This window comes from Rhinopithecus bieti, unplaced genomic scaffold, assembly GCF_001698545.2.
Source record: "Rhinopithecus bieti isolate Rb0 unplaced genomic scaffold, ASM169854v2 scaffold_39971, whole genome shotgun sequence".
NCBI classification, from domain to species: domain Eukaryota; kingdom Metazoa; phylum Chordata; class Mammalia; order Primates; family Cercopithecidae; genus Rhinopithecus; species Rhinopithecus bieti.
This window is the reverse complement of record NW_016816590.1, coordinates 173,239-196,729: the sequence shown is the minus strand read 5'-3', so window position 1 is coordinate 196,729 and position 23,491 is coordinate 173,239. Positions and strand designations below refer to the sequence as shown.

The 23,491-nt window shown below is 38.7% G+C and overlaps 1 long non-coding RNA gene across 1 annotated transcript in view; it reads right to left on the bottom strand.

Annotated features, from left to right (window-relative positions):
• The window catches only part of LOC108517194 (uncharacterized), a 66,934-nt gene extending 45,070 nt beyond the window's left edge, over window positions 1–21,864 (bottom strand). The window contains exon 1 of the long non-coding RNA XR_001882032.1: window positions 21,779–21,864. This is a non-coding gene — a long non-coding RNA (uncharacterized LOC108517194). The remainder of the gene's footprint in view (window positions 1–21,778) is intronic.
• Window positions 21,865–23,491: the final 1,627 nt, after the last annotated feature.

Genomic DNA, 23,491 nt, shown 5'->3' with positions numbered 1-23,491 from the left:
GGTCTTGCTGGTGGTCGCCTTGAGTTATCAAGTTCCAAAATAAAGGAAGCAGGACAGGAAGGTAAATATTAATCTTGGGAACCTAATCTGAGGACTGCTGATTCTTTCTTCCAAGGGGAATGGAAAGGCATTTCTACCTATGTCTGTCTCCCCAGGGTTCAGGTTTCTCAAGAAAAATAAAAACCAGAAAGAAGAGTGTCCAAGCTTCAGCAATGGAGGAATGGAACTGCTGTCCTGCAATTGTATTTATACCGTGGGCTCACTGGCTACCAGTGTTTTTCTCTCTGTGACGGTAGAGAGGCTTAAATAAGGTCCTATCGTTTGTATTTGTAATTTTTGCTTTGCTTATGTATTCCTTTCATAATAACGGCCCCAGTCCATTGTCACATCATTGCTACTTGCTAGAAATAATAATGATAATAATGACATTTATGGCTACCACTTATAGCCCTATTCCTGTCACCTTCCTACAGGCAGTACAAGCATCATCTTGCCAAAGTACATAAGCTAGACCCAGACTACCTGCTCCACACTGTGGAATCTGAACCACCTTAGCAAGATTATCATGTGAGTCAACATTGGAAAAAACATGCCCAGCGTGTTTAACAGCATTGATAATAGTCTGAGTGTTAACTCTTGGAAAACTTCAATCCACAAAGGGAGTGGCCTTTTGGATGGCATATTACAAAAGAACTCCACACTAGAGTAGCCAATCTGACACTGCTGCCAGCCTCTGTCACCCACCACCAACACACACACCATTGTATTCTCGCCAAATCTCATGCTTTACTCTCAAATTTCCCCTAGCAGGCTACATTCTGTATCTGCTCTTAGGGGTAATGACCAAAACGAAACTAATAGTTAAAAAACTGAAAGCAACATGGGCCAGGTGCATTGGCTCACACCTGTAATCCCAACATTTTGGGAGGCCAAGGTGGGCGGATTGCTTGAGTCCAGGAGTTTGAGACCAGGCTGGGCAAATAGCAAAACGCTGTCTCTACAAAATATACAAAAATGTGCCAGGCATGGTGGTGCACGCCTGTAGTCCCAGCTACTTGGGAGGCTGAGGTGGGAGGATGGCATAAGCCCAGGAGTTTGAGGCTGCAGTGAGCTATAATTTGCACCACTGCACTCCAGCCTGGGAGACAGAGCAAGACCTTATTTCAAAAAAACAAAAAAAAAGGTGTCCAAAAAAAAAGAGAGTCCTAGAAATAGGACGCTGTCTCGTGTTTTCCAGTCAAGCACCTGACCCATCTCTCTGTGTTACTCTCTGCTCTTGCCCCACATAGCTGGCAGGAAGGCTCCATCAAAGGGTCAGTCTATGGTAGATTCTATAAACCATAGCCTGACGGGTCTGAGTGACTGGGCTTTACACTGGAATTTTCTGTGGCAGCCCCTTTGCCCCTATCACCACAGCCTTCCTGCCTGGCAGCTGCAGACAGAATATTCCCAATAGTCAAAGCCCAATAAGACTCAGTTCTCTGAGGCTCTGGGCCTGTCCTGTCTGATTGCTTTAGAGCCAACAAGGAAGGGTTTACTTGGCCGGCTAGGGAGGAATTTTTACAATTAAAAAAAAAAAAAAAAAGTTGTCAGTGACAAAGCCTTTAGAATTCTGGAGGATTCCTAAGGGTAGCTAATTGGAAAACCATTTGCCCCTTTAATGACTCCCTCCCTCCCCTTTCCCAGCCCCCAGCCTTATCCGAGAGCAGCCACCCTATCTGTAAATGGCGACCATGGAAAATGTGCCCTGGCGACTTGGTGTGAAAGATAGGCAAGGCTCCTAAAAAATCTTCTAGGAGGCTTATCACCTTCTTCTGGCTCCACAGCGGGCTCGGGCTCCGGGGCTGGAGGAAACTGCCTGTCTGTGAGCCTAGACAGGGTCTCATCAACAACTGATAAGGCCCTCTGTGAACAAGCAGGCTCTGTGGGGCTTACTCTCCTCTCGAATGCCAGAGACATTTGTAGGAAAATCTACAGGGTCCAGCGACCTCCGAGAAGGAGGCCAGGCAAGCCTGCAGTGTCAGACGTGATGCAGGGCCGCCCTGCCCCCACCTGGAAAGGGAAGAATACCTGGAGGTCATGCCACAGGCCAGGGCACAAATGTCTGATGGCCAGCTGGACCATCCAGGCACTGACAATGCTGGTTTGCCAGATGAATTAATCCCAAAATAAACTCCAATCTACTCAGACAGAAAATAATCAAAAGCTCCTATCATCAGAATTTCTACAATGACAATGGATATTAAAATGATGCCCCGCATACTACAAGATCTTGAGGCTCCTTCTAAATCAAACCAGTTACTTCAACAAAAGGCACAGCACTGGGAAGGAAGAAATCAGATTTCATACTTCAGTTCTGCCCTCTGAATATCCATGTAGCATTAGATAAATCAGTTTACCAGGAAACTGCAAATAAAAATATTTGCCCAGTCTGGCTCTCATTATGTAAGAGATCTATAAATAAGTGGTAGAATGCTATATAAATAAAATATTCTTCTGTTAAAAAAATACAATTATTTAGACCATTTTGTGGCCAGTGCACATATACACTCTCATTCTTTGAAAATTGCTAATTCCATACTATGCAGCCATAAAATGAGTTCATGTCCTTTGTAGGGACATTGATGAAGCTGGAAACCATCATTCTGAGCAAACTATCACAAGGACAGAAAACCAAACACTGCATGTTCTCACTCATAAGTGGGAACTGAACAATGAGATCACTTGGACACAGAGTGGGGAACATCACACACCGGGGCCTGTCGTGGGGTGTGGGGAGGGGAATAACATTAGGAGATATACCTAATGTAAATGACAAGTTAATGGGTTTAGCACACCAACATGGCACTTGTATACATATGTAACAAACCTGCACGTTGTGCACATGTGCCCTAGAACTTAAAGTAAAATAATAATAATAAAAATAAATAAGTAAATGCAAAGAAAACTGCTAATTCCAATTTAGCATGGTGAATTCAGTGGGGAAAATGTGCACTGAGTTCCTGTGCACTGTGAGGACACAAAAAAAAGATATAGCTCTCATACAAAGAACTGTGATGTCAGGCAGAGACATGTGCCATAATACAGGTTCAAACATATGTTAATGGGGAAACCTGGCAGGAAGACTGCTGAAAAAGTCTTGTGGAAAAAGTATGGTCTGAGCAGATGTGAATGAAGGGATGGCTTTGACCAGGCATGAGCAAAACCACAGCACAGGGAAGGCCAGTGAGGCAGGCCGTGGTTGGGTTGGGCTGCGCTGAAAGATGTAGGGAAGATAATGAAGGGTGGTAGGCAGGGACCAGGCGGATGGGCTCTGAATGCCAGGCTGAAGATCTTGGATTGTATTAGGTAGCGTGGAGAGCATGAGACATAGGACAGACTGGAGGTGGGAAAACCAGCCTCAGGGAACCAGGTGGAAAGTGGCAGTGCGAGTAGACAGAGGGGATGCTCAGAAGCAGCTTGGACTGTGAGTTAAATCTCTGATAACCCAAATAGGCACCATTCTCCTTCCTTTCTAATAAATAGGAGGTTACTCTACCCAGCATGCATTTCTTTGCCTGGAAAGTTCCTCAGCCTCATTGTCTGCCTTGGGCCACTTTACTATTTCAGGTGAAGCTGATTTCCTTTTCTGGTTCTACATCAAGATATCACACTGGGAGAGAGGGGGAAATGGTTAAACAATGTAAAAGAAAAGCAGAGTAAAACAGGCAAATGATTTTTTAAAATAAGATTTGTATTCCTACAGAAGGAAATAAGTTTACTGTACAAAATTTAGAAACCATAATTAAAGTGTAAGAAATGAAAATCACATGTATCCAGAGATATCTACTATTAATACTTTAGTGGATAGCCTTCCAGTATTTTTTCTGTGTGTATGTGTCATAATATATATTTCTGTGTGCATATAGTTAAAAAAAATAGGTCAGGGACTGTTATAGTACTACTTATGTGATCACTGCCTGGTGCACGGTACATACTGAAACTTAACAAATATTTATTAAAGTAATTGATTACATGAATAACTGAAGACATTGTTTTATAAACTAATTTTTCACTTAATTAAATTGTATATTGTGGACACCTTTCCCTTTTTAAAATGGTCTTTTAATGGCTACATGATACTCCATGTCTGCATTTACCATGTTTTAATTACCCATCCATATGGTTGGGCACTTATTTTAAACAACACTGTGTTAAAAATTCTTATAGTTAAAGATGAACATTTATAATAATTTTCTTTGAAAAAAATGAAAAAAATAATAGGGGGAGATTTGCTATAGTAACGGGTGTGCACATTTTCAAGACTTTTGATATTTGGTGCTGGCTTTTGGTATTTTACCCTTGCTGATTTGCCCATTAAACACATGTGTCACGTTGCTTCCCATGTGCAGTAGATGTAGACTTCTTTCTCTGACATAACAGACTGACAGACGGCAGATGTTATTTTTCCCTTCATCTTTGCCCATTTGATGGGTTACAAAATGTGTATCATTTTAATTTTCACTTATTTGGTTACTATGATCTTGAATTTATTTTATTTCTTTTTTTTCCTGGTCTTTAGTTATACTTTGGAGAGGGGTAGATTTGTTTGCTGTCTTATTCAGTTCAAGCTGCTATAACAAATATACCATAGACTAGGTGGTTTGAACAACAGACATTTATTTCTCACAGTTCTGGGGACTGGGAAGTCCAAGATCAAGGTGCCAGCAGACCTGAAGTCTCGTAAGGACCATTTCCTGTCTGCGAGTGGCTATTTCCTTGCTGTGTCTTCACGTGGTAGAGGGCAGAGAGAGAAGGGCAAGCTCTTTCATGTCCCTTCTTACAAGAGCACTAATCCCAGATGAGGGCTCCACCCTCAGGACCTAATTACCTCCAAAAGGCCTCATCTCCAAATGCCATTACATTGGGGATTAGGATGTCAACATACGAATTTTGGGGACACAAATATTCAGTCCATAGCATTTGCTTGTATCTTTTAATTATCTTTCTATGTTCTTATTTATTTGTAAAGAATTATGTACATTAAGAATATTAACTCTTCTTCAAAAATACCGTAAATGCTTTTTTTCCAGTTTGTCATTTTGTTTGTAGGTTGTTGTTTCTTTGCTATAGAGTTTGAAATTTTTACATTCGTGCATTGAATTCATCGATCTTTCCTTTATGATTTCTGCCTGTGACATCATGCTTTAAAAGGCCTTCCCCACCCTAAGATTCTGTGTGTGCAGGAACTTCACAGGGTATAACCGTGGCAAATAAAGAGAATTGACAATACAATGCAAAAAAACTTAAGACTAGATATCAAACAATTCAGATATTAAAAGTATCTCCATCGTACCCACCATGGGGAACTTCTGGGAGACTGCTTTCTCTTCTGCTTTCAACCTCCAGCCACTCTTCTGGGCTGTCTCCCTCCACTCTGCCATCCTAGTCCTCTCTTTTCTATTCCAGGACCAGCTCTCTTCCTTCTAGGGATTGCCCTGGGAACCCAAGCTTCAGCTTGTGAGGCAGAGCAGTTCATGACTCTCTGCTTTACTCGGCCTTTGGACCACGCTCTTTGGGACCTTTCTTCACTAAGGTGATCTGATAAGTCACTGCACAAGACAATGAGAGATATCCCCCCACAAATTCTTCTGCCAATTTTGAAATTAACCTTTGTTTCCCAAACGCACAGCCAGATGTATTTTCTGGTGCTTATTTGATGAGCCAACAGATGGTCCTGTGGGCACAACTGTGCCTTGGGTTTAACTTGGAAATAAACTTTTCAGAAACACATTTGGCCAACGTTGTACTTTTTCCAGTGAGGGTAGTAAGAACTAAAGAGTATTGATTTGTACATCAACACCTATTTCCAAAGGAGGCAGAGGAAGGCTATGGAGGTGATTCAGATATTTCTGCAAGTGGAGGAGGTGGGGAGTAGAGAGCTGATTGTATCATTTTTTGTTTGTTTGTTTGTTTTTCTCAACAGGTCTTGTCACCTCAGCAAAAGTTGACAGTTTCCTCTCAGTGGCCCTTTATGTCATCACCAACCCACCCCTGCCTCCATTAGAAAAACGTTAGCAGGACTCCAAAATGCTGTGCAGACATGACCTCACAGGCTCTCAGATATAGGGCCTCATTTTTCGTTCGATGATTTTTTTTTCTTTCCTTTCTTGTCTTGCCACATGAGAAAGCTGCTTTTAGAATGCATGGGACAGAACTGTCTGCTACTTCTTATTAGTGTAGCTTCTAAGAGACCTGAGAAAACATGATTACAGCCCATTGTTCAAACAAAGAAAACAGGGATCTAAAACAATAAAACAGTGGTTTGGACCATGTTAACTGCCTTTTAAAAAACACATGCCAATAGAGAGTGAAGAAAATCAATCAGTAGGATGGCTGCTAAAATGTTTTAAATGAAAATGCCTAACTATATACAGCCCGTGTCTTCCTAGCTTTTTAAATTGAGCATTTTCCTGCCTTTGGTTCCATAGTTAATGCCATTCCCCAGCTATGCATTTGCAATTAAGAAGGAAAGAAGTGTGGGATTAGTTGAGGCCGATGTGGAAAGCAGGATTATTGTAGATGATAAATCAGAGGTCTATGAGTTTTTCCTACATTTTGTAGTAATCTTTCTTGGGAGAAAACACACATTTTCTGCAATTTGTTTATCAGTTTTCTTTTGAAAATAAATGATTTGACATTTAAGAATTGCAAAAGAATTCCTATGGGAAGAACCACAGACTAGAAATAGATAATGTTGGATGTGGAACTTTGCAAGACGCTATAAAAAATAGTGTGATGGGATACATAAGGATTTGCTAATTGGACTGGGAATTTGTGAGAGAGAAGAGTTGATAACTCTGAAGTGATTTGGAAAAGAATATCATGTCAGCATTATAATAGAATGAAAAAAATGGGCCAACATAAAATGATTTTGAAGACCTTCAGTTTTGCATATACTCAAGTGGATGCTATTTTTGACAACAATTGCTATTATTTTACTTTAATAAATATTTATAAATTACCTCAAAAGTCCTTTATCAAGTGTCTGGAGTGAGTGTACAATGTGAGTATTTGATTTTGGCATATTTACATATAAGAGTGTGTAGGAGGAGGTGTATATGATAAGGCAAATAGCAGTGTGTCTTCATTCAAAATAAATGCCTTAGATTTTGGCTGGATTTTACAACAAAACCTAATACTTTAAAGATATACTAGAAGTGGACTTCTGGCACAAAATGATGTTGGCTCATAGCACTGCATTTTGTATCTTCTAACTTCACAATAAATGGGCATACAAAAAAAGAGATAAAACATAGGATGATACTGTATTTACTTTATTTTGTACCACCACTGACTCAGAGATTCCAGTTTCACCACCCAGAACACTGGGCATAAGTCTTTCCTTCAATGACCAAACACAACTGAACTACTGTTCCCATCTGCCTATAAACTTCTCTGATCTAATGACATCTTCTTAAGTCAAAGAGCAAATGCCAGGTAGAAAACTTTCATTTTAGCATTGTACATGGGATTAGTAACTACCAAGAGAAACTTACTTTAGCTATGTGCAGACATAGGAAGAAAGTTGATAGCCATGGGAATTATGCTTGTTCATGGATTCCATCACTATCAGACAGGTGGACATCAGATGTAGGAATAGATGCCATCTTAATAGAAAGACACATTAGTTGAAAGCCTGGGTATTAGATTGGAAACTGTGCAAATCAGTTAGCCTGCAGCTACAGATCTGAAAAGTGAGTTCGACCATTACATAAGTGGAGTCAAAGAAGGGCCAAAGGTAATTCATATACCCAATATCTGGAAAGATTTCACCTTTCTTACCCCTCTCATTCATTAAACAAATGTCCACTGAACGTCTATTGCCTGCAAGACCTTGATCTAAACAATGACTGAGTAAAGAGAAGAAAATGAAATTAAGTTAATTTTAGGTAATTAGAAAAAAGGAAAAATAACAATGTAACAAAGACTCAGAAGAAAAGTATAAGGTTAGGAAATATTTACTGCAAGATTTAGAAAACAATTTCAGAAAACTAACTGGTATATTAAGAAGAGTGTAAATAGAAATAACCTCAATGAATAGGGGCAAATTATTCTGGAAATAAGAGAAGATGAGATTAAAAGGTAACAAAATAAGAACTGACTACAGAGAAAAAACATACAATGAAAATTGAAAATTATTCTGAAAATAAGAGAATAAGGTGAGATTAAAAGTTAACAAAATAAGAACTGACTACAGAGAAAAAACATACAATGAAAATTGAAAGTCAGTAGACATGCAGAATAGGAATTGGCAAATCATTATGATTTACAAAGGAGACACCTGAATTGTACATAACCAGAAATGCTACACAAAGCAATAATCAAATATATCATCTAATACAACTTTTCTGAGCAGAAGAAAGACCTGGAGATTTGATGAACTCACTACATTCCAGATAAAAATTATTGAAAATTGGCCCACACTTGTAAACCTCTTGGCAAAACACTTGAATTGCAAAAATAAAGAAAATATTCTCGTTTGCAGGAGGGAAAATCAGTTTCCTATGATGGAACAAGAACCAGGGTAGCCTCAGACATCTCTGTATGTTGAATTTGCATCTCTATATGCTAGATGTCAGTGAAGCTACATCTACATTTTTAAAAAGGTGTTGTCTTTGACACCGCGGTTCAAAGTTGTTTTTTTCAGAAAACAGAGGCATGTATTCAAACTGTCATGAGAATAAGATGTGGCCAAAATTAAATGTGGTTCTATCTCTCATAACAAGTCTTAGAATGATGCATCACATCAACTGTCTGTGAACAAATGTATTTTGTTGGCATGGGAACAAAAGAATTAGTCTGAATTTTGTAAATAAACTTTGGTTATTAAAATTACTCAAAACAAACCAGAATCATAACCGTTAAACATGAAAAGTCAATAGAAGTTTTTGAATTAGAAAAAAATGTGTTATAACCTAAGAATTTTATACCTAGCTAAGTTGGCTTTCATGTATGACCAACAAAGATAAATTTTCAGAGTCAAGTGTTCAAAATATTATATGACATATATTTTTAAAGAATAATTGGTTGAAGACATACTACAACCATTTAAGAGTTGAAAGAAAATTAGGTGATTAAGCATTTAAATGTGATAGCATAACAATTAATATAGAGATGCCCAAGCAGAGGAAATAAAACAATAAAGACAAGAGCTGAAATCAATGAAATTGAAAAGAAGAAAACAATAGAGAATATTAATAAAGCCAAAAGTTGGTTCTTTGAAATATTGATTATATTGGAAAATCTATAGACAAACTGACAAAGAAAAAAATAGAAATGATGTTAATTACCACCATCAGAAATGAAAGAGGGAGTAACAATACAAACATCATAGACGTTAAAGAAATAATATGGGAATACTGCAACAACCCTATGAATAAAAATTCAGCAACTTAGATAAAATGGCCTAATTCCTTGAAAGCCACAAACTGCCAAAACTCACCCACAAAGAGATAGATAATATGACTAGTACTATATGTAGCAATGAAATTGGGTAGTTTAAACCCTTCCTCAAATGAAAGCTCCAGGCTTACATAATTTCACTGGTAAATTCTAACATGTAAAGAAGTAATAGTAGCAATTCTACACATTTTTTTCCACAAAATAGGAGAATAAAAACCTTCCCAAGTCACTTCATGCAGCCAGCAGTAACCTGATACCAAACCAGACAAAGATAATATAAAAAAATAAAAAAGAAAACTAAGGACAAGTATCCCTAATGAATATAGGCAAAAAAAGCCTTCAACAAAGCAGTCTCGAATCAATTCCAGCAACTTATTAAGGGACTGATACATTACCAGTAGGATTTTTTTCTTGTATGTTCCTCCAATGAAACAAGTGAGTTTTAGTTTTATTTTAGAAATACAAAGCTAGTTTAACATTCAAAAATCAATCAATGTACTCTACCATACAAACCTACTAAAGAATGAAAATTATATGATCATACATAAACTGCTGTGGAAAAGGCATTTGATAAACACAAAAAAAATCCTAAGACTAATAAAGTTTAGTAAGATCACAGGATAAAAGGTTAACATACACAAATCAGTTGTATTTCCATATATTAGCAATCAACAATTCGGAACTGAAAAAAAATTAAATGTCATTTAAATAGCTCAAATAAAAGAGAAATACTTAGGTATAAAACTAACAAAACATGTGCAGGATCTGTATATTGAAAACTACCAAATCCTTCTGAAATATCGAGGAAGACCTATATAAATGGAGACACCATATTCATGAATTGGAACACTCAACACAGTCAAGATGCCCATTCTCTCCAAATTGATCTGTAAGTTTAGCTCCATTGCAATCAAAACCTCTGGGAGATTTTTGTAGGTATAGATGGGCTGACTCTAAAACTCATACAGAAATGCAAATAAACTAGAAAAACCCAAACAATTTTGAAAAAGAAGAAGAAAGTTGGAGGACTCACACAGAAAATAGACCCATATAAATATGATCAATGTATTTATTTTTCTTTTTTGAGATGGGGTCTCACTCTGTCACCCAGACTGGAGTGCAGCGGCACAATCTTGACTCACTGCAACCTCCACCTCCTGGGTTCAAGCAATTCTCCCACAATTTACACAGATTTGTACATATGTTAAAATTTATAGATTGCCTCCAAAAAAAGTTAATTTTACAGTACTATTAATTTTATTAAATGTTAAAAATTAAAACACTAGCAGGTACTATACAAATGAATTAATAAAATTTATACATAGTGTTCTAAGTTTAGAATGCAGGCATGTTTCAATGTTAGGATATCTCTAAGTGTGATCTATTTACATTAATTAAAAAATAAAACATGCTTAAAATATATGATAAAATGTAAAACCCATTCTTCATAAAATTCTTAATAAATATTATCAGTCTTACAAATAGTAATAAACTTATTTAAAGAGACAAGGAATATCCACTTAAAATCAACAACAAACATTTTATATAGCAATGAACAAGAGTCATGTCTCTCCAAGTTAGAAATAAGATGATAGAGCCTGCATGACAGAGTGAGACCCTGTCTCAAAAAAGAAAAAAGAAAGAGAAAGAAAGAAAGAAAGAAAGAAAGAAAGAAAGAAAGAAAGAAAGAAAGAGAAAGAAAGAAAGAACGGGAGGGAGGGAGGGAGATAGGTTTGTTGTTATCAGGATTATTAATATTGTACTCAAAAGCACAGTCTGCCAAAGGTTGGGTTTTCTGAAAGCAGGTGTCACGGCAGGGCTTGGGGTAGAAGATGTTCATTATGGATCAAAATCTGTGAAGGGCAGGAGTGGGAAGCAGGACTTCTTAAAGAAAGAGGTTAGACTGTGATTCAGCCCAGCAAAGCCTTGGCCAAGCTAGTGGTAGCTCTGGAACAAGTGTTCCTCACCTGGCCTTTCTACCCCATCTTACTTAGAGAGCCATACAAGCTGCCTAGGAAGGTTTCCTCTGAGTGAGCTGGCCTACCTGGAGGAGTCCTCACCAGCTGGAGACACTTTACTGACCGCACTCTCTGCAACTGCACAGCATGGGGGTTCTGGGTGGTACCTTTCTTAGTCTGCAACAGGAACCATCCAACTTTTTTAGTATGGAGCCATGTAGCAATTATTTTAGGCTTTGCTGGCCAAGAGACAACATGAAAGATATAAAGAAAGTTCTTCATAAAAACCATTTTGAAATGTGAAAATGATTCATGGGTCATACAAAAAGAGTAGACAGATGGATTTGGACTGTGGCTCATAGTTTACCAATCCCTGATCTACTTATTACACAGCCATTGCAATAAGAAGAAATAACAATCATAGAAACTGAAAAGAGGAGGAAAATGATTACTTCTGATGATATATCTGTCTTTCAGAAAATCCAAGGAATTTATTCAACTATTAAAATTCAGAAATATGGATAACTATAGAATACTGCAATACCGCTAAACCTGAACCTTAATTTATTTAAAGCTAGTGGTTCTCAAATTTTTAATTTTAAATCAAATTTTAAAGTACATCTTCTGGGAAGATTTTCAAATGCAGATTCTGGGATCCCAACCTCAATTTCTTTTCTTTTCTTTTTTTTTTTTTTAAATTATCCTTTAGGTTCTAGGTAACGCAACAACTGCAGTTTGTTACACATGTATCATGGCCATGTTGGTGTGCTGCACCCATTAACTCGTCATTTCATTAGGTGTATCTCCAATGCTATCCCTCCCGCCATCCCTCTCACCCATCGACAGGGCCCCCAGTGGTGATGTTCCTCACTCTGTGTCAAGTTGTCTCATTGTTAAATTCTCCCTATGAGTGAGAACTGCCGTGCTGGTTTTCTGTCCTGTGAAAGTTTGCTCAGAATGAATGGTTTCCAGCCTTCAGTCCATGAATCAAAACAAAGGACATTTACCTCATCCTTTTTTATGGCTGCATATATTCCATGGTGTATATCCACATTTCTTTAACCATCTGTCTATTGATGGAATTTGGGTTGTTCATCTTTGCTAATTGTGAATATTGTCCGCAATAAACAACATGTGCGTGTGTCTTTATAGCAGCATGAATTATAATCCTTTGTATATACCCAGTAATGGGATGGCTGGTCAAACGGTATTTCTAGGTTCTAGATCCCTTAGGAATCGCCAGCAACTGTCTCCCACAATGTTGAACAGTTTACAGTCACCACCAATGTAAAATGAAATCCTATTCTCCACATCCTCTCCCCCACACCTGTTTCCCTGACTTTTTAATGATCACCATTCTAACTGTGTGAGTTGGTATCGCATTGGTTTTTAGTTCATTCCTGATAGGCCAGGATGATGAGTGTTCCATGTGTCGTTGCTGCATAAAATGTCTTCTTTGAGAGCGTCTGTTTCATAGCCTTTGCTAATTTCATGGTTGTTTGATTTTACTTGGGGTAAAATTTAAGTTATTTGGAGATTCTGGATATAGCACTTTTCAGATGGTAGTATTGTAAAAATTTTCTCCTAAATCTGAGTTGTCGTTACTCTGAATGGTATGTTTCTTTTGGCTGTGGCAGAAGTTCTTTAGTTTAATTAGTCCCAATTTGGAATTTGGCTTTTGTTGCCATTGCATTTTGGTGTTAGCATTAAATCCTTGTCCATGCTTATGTCGCTGAAATGGTATTACCTTAAATTCTTCTAGGTTTTTATGGGTTTTAGGGTCTAACATTTAACTTTAATCCATCTTGAATTAATTTGTATAAGGTGTAAAGGAAGGGGATCCAGTTTCAGCTTTCTACATATGGCTAGCCAGTTTAAATAGGGAATCCTTTCCCCATTTCTTGTTTTAGTCAGGTTTGTCAAAGATCATATGGTTAAACAAATGGAAGAGCATTCCATGCTTATGGGTAGGAAGAATCCAGATCGTGAAAATGGCCATACTGCCCAAGGTAATTTATGGATGCAGTGCCATCCCCATCAAGCTACCAATGACTTTCTTCACAGAATTGGAAAAAATGACTTTAAAGTTCATATGGAACCAAAAAGAGTCCACATTGCCAAGACAATCCTATGCCAAAAGAACAAAGCTGGAGGCATCATGCTACCTGACTTCAAACTATACTAAAGGCTACAGTAACCAAAACAGCATGGTACTGGTACCAAAACAGAGATATAGACCAATGGAACAGAACAGAGCCCTCAGAAATAATACCACACATCCACCCCAGATTTTCTAATTCAAGAGTTGTGTGCTAGAGGTCCCAAGAATCTGCATTTCAAAACAAGCCCCAGTTGATCCTAACATCAGTGGTCCATAATTTAAGAAGTTCTGTTTTAATTCTTTATAGTAATCTTCTCTAAATGGGTGTTTCTTAAACTTTGGGAATTTTAAATACCTGTGAGAATTATATAAAAGTTATGAATCTTCCCAAATTTACCCATTTATCAAAGGACACAAATCTTCTTACTGCAATGTAATCTTTAGAGGATAGGTATTAGCATAGCTTCACTTGAATAGAGGACTTAGGCTAAATAGAAATACTGAATTATATTTGCTCAAATTTTGAAAATCAGTTGGGAGAAACGGGGGTGGGAACAGTAAAATAAAATAGAGAATTAATGCCCAGTGGTTGAGTTCAAGTCTTTTTGTGTAGACAAGTTTGGGTTTTCTGGAGGCAGCTTCCCTGATCTTTTCTCCTCAACACCACCACCATGCCACCATAATTCATAACCACATTCATATCTCCATCCCATCTTATGCCTTGCAAATACTTTCCCGGGATTATTTGCATTTTAAAAGCTGGAAAAAGCTAATGAACTACTGAAAAGGATTAAATTCCAATGGTAGAGCTTGGAAGAGAGAGATGGGTGCATATCTCACAGGCAAGGGCACCATGTCAATGCTTTTTAAATTCCAGCATACAGGTGGGTCTACATTCTCCCTGTTCTACCTATTTTTAAGGCCAAGCATGATCCAGTTTGCAAAATTTTTTTCCTTGAACTAAATGGAATCTCATTTGAAACTGCAATGATCCAGCTCATGGATGTTGACTTCCAATGAGATAATGCATGTAGAGCAGAAAATGTGATTTTAAGTAGTTAGGACAGATTCAATAAATGTTAGGTGCTATTATTGTGGATGTTGTTGATTCAACTGAACATCAGTTCAGCAGCCTACATTTAGATGTAGATCATATTCTTGGTGGTTACCCAATTTTGATGTAGATAGGTATTCTGGTGTTAGGGCACAGAATTCATACTCCAATGGACTCATGGTCTAGAAGGGGAGAGGGCCAGTAAACACATAGGAGCTGGGCAGTGACAGGTGCTTTACTGGGGGATTATTCTACTGACAGGATGGCCCAAGGAGAGAATGGACAACTCAGCCTGCAAGGAGTCATGGGGGAATTTGTCATCAGAATAATAGAGCTGGTTTTCTGACATAATACAGAGTTACATTTAATTGTCAAATAAATTATACAATAATTTAGTACTTTTAAGGAGCAAAGAGGTAAAGATCAATTTGAAATTGTACAGTCAAAGAAGGCCTTGGTGAAACACACAAGCACTGTGTTTTCCAAGTTTGGAGATTTTATAAAGGACTGACACTTCAAATAAAATCAAGGCATAACCATCAGCTTGACAAATTTTAATCATGCCAAGTAAGGGTTAAAAAGAAAAAAAAAGCAACCATAACTTACTTCCACTACTTTAGTAAAAATAAATTACATTTTAATTCTAAAAGTATAATGTTAGAATAAAAGGGAGTCTAGTAAATTGACTAGATTAAGCTTTTGAAGAATTCATCATGTTTTCTCACATTTCCCCAGACAGGAAAACCTCCTTGGGAGTTGGCACAGGCTTTGAGCCACCACCTGGGAAGGCTGGTCAGTGATGCGACAAGAGGGGCAAGGGCTGCATTCTGAGTTCTGGGCTCCAGTCCTGGCTCTTCACTTTGTGTCTGTGTGGCTTTGGACAATGACACTGAATTCTTTCTTGGTCTCGGTGCACTTATCTTTCCCCACAGCTACCTCTTAAAGCTGTAGAAAGGTGCAGAAGAGATTATACAAGTGAAATTGTGTTGCTGACTACTATTTTAATTCAACGGATGATTAAGAAGAAGTAGCATGTTGCTAAGTCTGAATAGGTAGCTCATATTTGGACAGCCCAAGGGGAGGCTGGAGTATAGTTCAGCTTGAACTCCATGTACCTGGGGGCATGTTTGACCCGTGGGCAGGTGCTCCAGGGCAAGGAGTAAGTGACAAATACAACTGGAAATTTTCATTGGGGGCAGAAAGTCGGGGAAAGGCTTTGGACTTTATCCTAAAATAATGGGAAACATTGAAATGATGGGAAGATTGGGGAGAGTAAAATGACAAAAAGAGAGTTTTAATGTCAGTATAATGTATTTTTAAATATGTAAAGGGACATTTGGATTTTTTACGATTATTACTTGGGACTGTGTTCACATAATCTCACAGTTGACTGAACACTCCCCTTTGACCTCTCCCTCCTTGGGGACCAACTCAGGTTTAATTGAAGCTTTTGTCTCTATCTCTGCCTTTGACAGCTGGGAGAGTAGCAGGGGTTTGGCTAATTAGCATTTAACTGTTCACTAATGTTCCCGTGGTTTTGTCAATCACAATCTAGTTTAAAATGGATTCAGACTTTTCAAAATCTTGAAAAAGGATGCTGTGTTAGAGCTGATTCCATTTTTTGAAAGGATAAGGCAAGAATCAAATCCACCTTTATAATCTTTTCAGTCACATCTTCCAACAAAATGATATTTTGAATTGGAAATATGCTGCAATCATCTTTAGATGCAGGGGCTATGGAAGGAGAGTTAAAAATGAGCTGAAAAGTCTCCATCCATGGAGACCTGAGATCTTAGATCTTCATTTAAAGTAACCCACCAGGGACGTGCTCCTCTTTGCTTCCCAAGTGGCTTTAGAGACATGAGGAGATAAACCTCAATATGCTAGGGTAAGCCCCTGAAGTTTGCTATTAATAAAAGATACCATTGAACATGATTGCCTGCTTTTATTCATTCAAGCAGTTAGTCATTCAATGAATATTTACTTTTTTGGTGTCAAGCAGTGAACTAACGCTGAGAATAGAAATGGAAAGATCTTGCCTCTAAGGAAGCTGATGTTTTATTACCTACTGGGCACAATGTCCAATATTTGGGTGATAGGTACATGAAACCCAGTCCCCACCATTATGCATGTAATACCCATGTAACGAAAAAGCACATGTATCCCCTGTATCTAAAATTTTTAAAAAGAAGAAGCTGGCCAGGCATGGTGGCTAATGCCTGTAATCCTAACACTTTGGGAGGCCAAGGTGGGGCGGATCACTTGAGGTCAGGAGTTCGAGGCCAGCCTGGTCAACATGGTGAAACCCCGTCTCTACTAAAAATACAAAAATTAGCTGGGCATGGTTGTGGGTGCCTGTAATCCCAGCTACTTGGGACGCTGAGGCGGGAGAATTGCTTGAACCTGGGAGGCGGAGTTTGCAGTGAGCTGAGATCAAGCCACTGCACTCCAGCCTGGGTGACAGAGCAAGACTCCATCTCAAAACAAAACAAAACAAAACAAAAAAACAAAAGAAGAAGCTGACGTTTTAGAGGGGAGACAGGCATCTAAACAATTACCATACTATGCAACATAATGTACGTGTCTTATGCAACACAACGTCTTAATAAGGTTCAACATGGGGCAACAAGAGCGCAAAAGAAAGATGTGTCCTGAGACAGCTGTTTAGCAAAGACTGCAAAAAGGAGGTAGTACTTTGACTGGGTCATGAAGGATGACTGGGAGTTTCCCAGATGAAAAGTAGAGGCAGAGAATTCTAGGCAGAGGGAACAGCATTTTCAAAAGCCTAAAACAAAATGGAAGCCCACACGTATTTTATATGTCATGTTCAGGAATTTAGATTTGTACTATACTAGAGCAATATGTCAAATCATGCCACTTAACTAGATGTGTGATATTAAGTTAATTACCTGAGCTTTCTGAAACTTAGGATTCTCATCTGAAATAGAGGCAACCAAACATCAAAGTGCTAGCATGCTGTCTGACATAGAGAAGGTGCTTGAGTCCTGTTGCTTATAAAAGTAGCTTAAACAAAATAGGCATTTATAGCTCTTCCACATAAAACAGTACAGAAGCAGGAAGGCCAGAGCTGATATGGCACCACTGAAGACCTCAGGGACCCTGTCTCCATTATTCTAGACTATGGATGCTCTCTTCAGGATATCCTCATATCCAAAGTGGTTATTAGAGCTCTCTAGCAGCAAGAAGAAAGGGCACAGGAGAGAACTTATCAACTAGAGGAACTATAAGCTCTTAGCAGCTTTTCTGGAACCTCCCTCCCACCACCACCATGCTTTAACCCTTCCATCTCATCATATCAGCTTTTGCATGGGCATACTTTGCTTCAGGAAGCCTGGGGTATAGAGTCTTTTAGGGGGGCACATTTCCATACCAAAACAAACCAGGGCTTTGCTGTTAAGAAAAAAGGAGAGCATGAACATTGGGGGACCACTTAAAGTTACTGCCATAGTGCTCAACAAATGTTGGTTTTATTTAATCCCTTGGCAAGTCAGCACAGTTTAAAAGTGAAAGATGAGTTTTGAAGTCAAATCCACCTGGGTTCATACCCCAGATCTGGCACTCATTCACTATATAAACTTAGGCAAGTCACTTTTAGCTCTCTGAGCTTCAGGTTTATCAACTATAAAATGAAGTCAAGAATGCTGATCTCCCAAGTCATAGAACATCTGGTACATGGATGGTATGTAGTAGAAAAGGGTTCTTTCTAGCTTTCCACCCCTCTCTCCCAACCCAGCAGAAACCTAGGGCATCAGGCCCAAGTCCAGCTCATCCATCAGTTGTCCTTCGTTGTCTGTGGGAGAGCAACACCAGAGTCAGGATCTTATGAATGAACCAAACCAAAGTCAGATGGAGAGTTCCAGTTAAGCATCTGAAGGAGGCAGGCAGAGAAGGATCAAGGTGTAAGTCACGAGGATGCAAACCAGAGAAACAAGATCATAGCAAGAGGGTGTGGGAGACACAATCTAGAGACATTCCCACAACTAGAGGAGCAGGATGTGATGTCCCATGGGGGAGGGAACTCTGATTTGGAAATACTAATGGGGAATTATTAAGTACTAGATTATGTTAAGTAAAGCTTGGATCTTGTGAGAAATGGACTTGGTCTTAAATAAAATTCTTAGGTATGTGGTCTGTCTGGGAGAGGGCTGAAGGACGCAAGCACAAATGCATCTAATAGTGGTATCTAGGGTCTAGTGACCTTTGAAGAAGTCTGCAAAAAGCATGGAAAATGAGCAATTTACTTCATGAATATCTTAGTCCCTCGTATTTCACTTTGAGAAACAGAAACTCATACATACTAAGTAATTCAAATAAAATGGAAGTTTATGGAGTAGATACAACTGGCAAGCTTATGGGCATACAAGATCAGAGCAGACATGGATGGGTCTCTGGGAACACAAGGGGCCTGGACATTGTCAGGCGGGATGAAGGCTGCTTCTTACTCATTCTGCTTCTCTCTACCCACCTGCTTCCTCTGCTGTTTCTCTTGGCACATTGGCCTTTTCTGGTTACTCATAGCTTGCGTGCTATTTCTTAACCCCAACTCTATGCAGCATTCCATTGCCATGGTGATGACTGAAGCTCTGACTCCACAAGTCTCTTAAGTTTAAATGTTCACATCTTACAACATAATTTCCAAGGCTTTAGCTAAATCTTAGAGGTTGAAAATCTTAATTTGGCTGGGCGTGGTGGCTCACGCCTATAGTCCTAGCACTTTGGGAGGCTGAGGTGGGTGGATCACCTGAGGTCAGGAGTTCGAGGCCAGCCTGACCAACATGGAGAAACCCCGCCTCTACTAAAAATACAAAAGTAGCTGGGCGTGGTGGTGCATGCCTGTAATCCCAGCTACTTGGGAGACTGAGAAAGGAGAATCTCTTGAACCCAGGAGGTGGAGGTTGTGGTGAGCTGAGATTGCACCATTGCACTCCAGCCTGGGCAACAAGAGTGAAACTCCATCTTAAAAAAAAAAAAAAAGTAAAGAAAAATTGACTGAGGCTGGGTGCAGTGGCTCATGACTGTAATCCCAGCATTTTGGGAGGCCTTGTCTCTAAAAAAAATAAAAATAAAAAAATAAAGGAAATCTTCTTAACTCAGATTAAAGATTGGCTCCCCTGAGTCAGCTTTCCACTCCTCATCTAATCACCTGGGGCTAGAGAATAGAGCAGGGTCTCATAGTTCTGTGGAGAGCCACATTCCTATTTCTCCTAAAGTCCTTGTATGTATAAAGAGTAAGATCCTATTCCCTTTTCTCCTAAAGTCCTTATATGTAGAAAGAGTAAGATCAAGACTTAAAGTTACAGTTGCATAGCTAAGATGTGCCCAATAGCAGCACCACACCCAACCACAATCACAACGACTATTACCATCACCACCACCCATGGAGTCACTAGTGTGACTCCCTCCATCTCTACAACACTCACAGCACAATCACTATTACAGCAACCACTACTACCATCACCACCACCTCCATCATCATTACCACCATTATCAACATCACCACTTATAATCACCACAATCACTCTCACTACTACCCTGCTCACCACCATCCCCACAACAATCATCTGTCACTATTATCACCAGCACCATTACCACTACTAATACTACTTCCTCCATTTCTGAAATCATCCACACCTCTACCATTGCCACCAACACCCCTACCAACACCATTACCACCACCACCTCCATCATCATCATCACTACCGCCATCCAACTATCTCTGCTACCATCACCATTATCGCTACTACCAAGATCATCTCCATCACCACTATCATCACCATCAGCACCTTCCTCATAACCATCACAAGCCCCCTTTATAATTACCATCATTATCACCACCACCACTATCAGTCTCAATTACCTCCATTAGTACCATCACCTCCACTATTTCACCTCACATCCCTCATAATTATCCCCACTCTCACCATTACTACCACCACTAACACCATCTTGAACATTATCATCGTTACTATTAACACCACCTTTGCCATCACTATCGCTATATCTACCACCACCTCCATTATCACTACCTCCATCATCACTGCTATCTCCACCATCATCACTACCACCAGGCATCTCTGCTACCACTAACTATGAAAATGTAGACTGGAAAACAAGATTTCTACTATGGGTAAACTAATCTTGAAGAGAGAGGAGGTGGAAGTCAGATGGGTGACTGTGAATTTTCTAAGTACATCAGTGTCAATAATTATTTGTAGTTATCTAGTACTGAAAACTTAGCATCATTTTGTCCTCCATATCCAATGAGTCACTGAGTACCATACGTAGTCATTTCTGATTTGCCTACATCACTTCCTACTTCTCTATTTCTGCTGCCACCATCCCTCATTTCACAAACAGATGATCACAATTTTTTCCTAGCTGGCTCTCTGCCTCCAGTCTACCTATTCTCAAAGCATTTTTCATGTCCTGCCAAATTAATCTTTCTAAAATCTTGATTTCATTACTTTTTTGCTTTGCTCAAAATCTATTGACCAAATTTTCCCATCTAGAACGAGAAGCTCTAGATCCAGATTCCTTTGCCAGCCCTATTTCCTGTGACTCTCCTGGAACTTTGGGCTCCTGCTAGGCTGGTGTCCTCATTAGTCTTTCAAACCTAGCATGGTCTCCATACCATGACTCAAACATGTCCTCTATTTGGTCTGTCTTCTACAATCCTCTGTTTCCATACACATTCTACTTCTCAAAGCTTGACTTAAAATGGGGAGATATATGTTAAAGAATCCAAAGCAGCAGATTCATAGGATGAACAACTCAAGAGATCTAATATACAGCATGAAGATTATGGTTAATAAAATTGTATTGTATTTGGGACTTTTGTTAAGTAGATTTTAGCTGCTCTTGTCACAGATGTACACACATACGAGTAACTATGTGAGATGATAAGTATATTAATTTGCTTCACTGTAAGTGAACATTTTACTATCTAAATGTATTCAATACCATCACATAAACCTCAAATATACACAATAAAATGTATTTAAAAACAAACAAACAAACAAACCTGAGCTTAAATCATACACGTATGAAATTTAAGAGATTCCTTAAGCATATTAGGGAACTCAGCTTCAAGATTACAGACAAAGTCCCCACCTTAGACTCTGTATCTCTTGAGTCCTAAGATGATTAAAAATCAATAAAGACATAAACCTGTAGCAGCCAAGAGAATGGGAGGGTACTCACCAACATACAAGAAGTTTTAATGAATTTTCAGAAGACGAGAAGTAAATGGAGAAGCATTAGTGGCTTGCAGCAGAACAGAAGAAAGAGCAGCCTTGAGAAAGCTGCAGGAATTTGAAAGCAGCAGAACCATGTAACCCCTGGACACAGAGTCAATGCACTCAAGAATGGAAACAAGGAGCAGGGCCAAAACCCAGGGAGACTGAGAGAACTATCAACGAAATAGTAAACATATCCACTCTTGCACAAAGCTCAGGCCAACAGGCATTTATCCCCAGTCAAAACACAAGAGCATTTTTCTAAAAAAAAAAAAAAAAAAAAAAAAAAAAAAAAAAAACAAAACAAAAGAAAAGAAAAGAAAAGAAAAGAGAATAACCACAGGGTACCTGCTGTGGCTTGAATGTGGTCCTCAAAGTTTATGTGTTGAAAGCTTCATCCCCAATGCATCAATATTAAGAGGTGATTCGGTTAGGAGGTCTTCACCCTCATGAATAGAGTTAAATGGTTACTGTGGGAGTGGTTAGTTATCATGAAGTGGGCTCCCAATAAAAGGATGAGTTCAGCCTCATTTCCTGTTTCTCTTTCCTCTGGGTGCCTCCTTGCCATAAGATGCCTCCAGCCCCGTTAAGATGCAACGAGAAGGACTTCATCAGATGTGGCCCCTCTATCTTGAACTTCTCTACCTCCAGATTCATGAGCCAAATAAACTTCTGTGGTATTCTGTTATAGCAGCAAAAATATTCTAAGACAATACCTAAGGTGAACTAAGGCAGCTTCTGTAGGTGTTAGCACATGAAAGTAATACAGTCCTCATTCTGACTTTAGGGAGGCCATCAGCATGGTGATTAGCTCCTCATCTGCTCACCTTAAAAAGATGCATACCAGTTCAACAGGCCAAACCCAGAGAATTCCTCATTAGCCCTCCCATTTCCCATACTTAAATACCAATAAACCCTCAAAGGCATACCGACAGTTTAGGAAAAATAGCAGTTTGAAAGAGAAAGCCCAAGAGAAACTGAATAGGAGCATTATTCAAGTTCAGTTATTTGTTTTTAAGAAAAAAATCTAATTAGTAGGCACACTGGGTTTTAAAGAGCTATTTATTTCATAGATCAAGAATAGGAAACAATCAGAGAAATGACTAGGGTATATAAGACATTAGTTTTGGAAATTAAAACTATGATTGCTCAAATAAATATTTTAATAAAAGAGTTGGGGAGCAGAGATCTAGAAAACCTCTCAGAGCATAAAAGGAAAAGGTGAAGAGATAAAAACTATGAGCAATAAAAATAAGAGCTAATAGGAGCATCAAACCAGGAGGTCCAACACCCAACCAATAGAAGTGCAAAATGAAAGATACCAAATGAATTCAGAGGAGACAATTGCCAAAGAAACAACCAAAGACATTAACCAGAGCTAAAGGGAGAAGTGAATTTCAAATTGGAAACACAAAATGGATGGAATAACAACAACGTGCACCTAGACGTATTATTGCTAAAAATGATTCTTTTCATTTATAAAGTCTTTATAAAACACATTAAAATAAAACTGAAGTTTACGGGAAAAGAAGTGGAGGTTTAAACATAACATAGTTACGTATGTATGTATAAATTTGATATATAATGAATAGATTATATATTACATAAAATATATAATATATAATATATGCATTATGTCTATTACATATCAAAATTATACATACATAATTATATATAA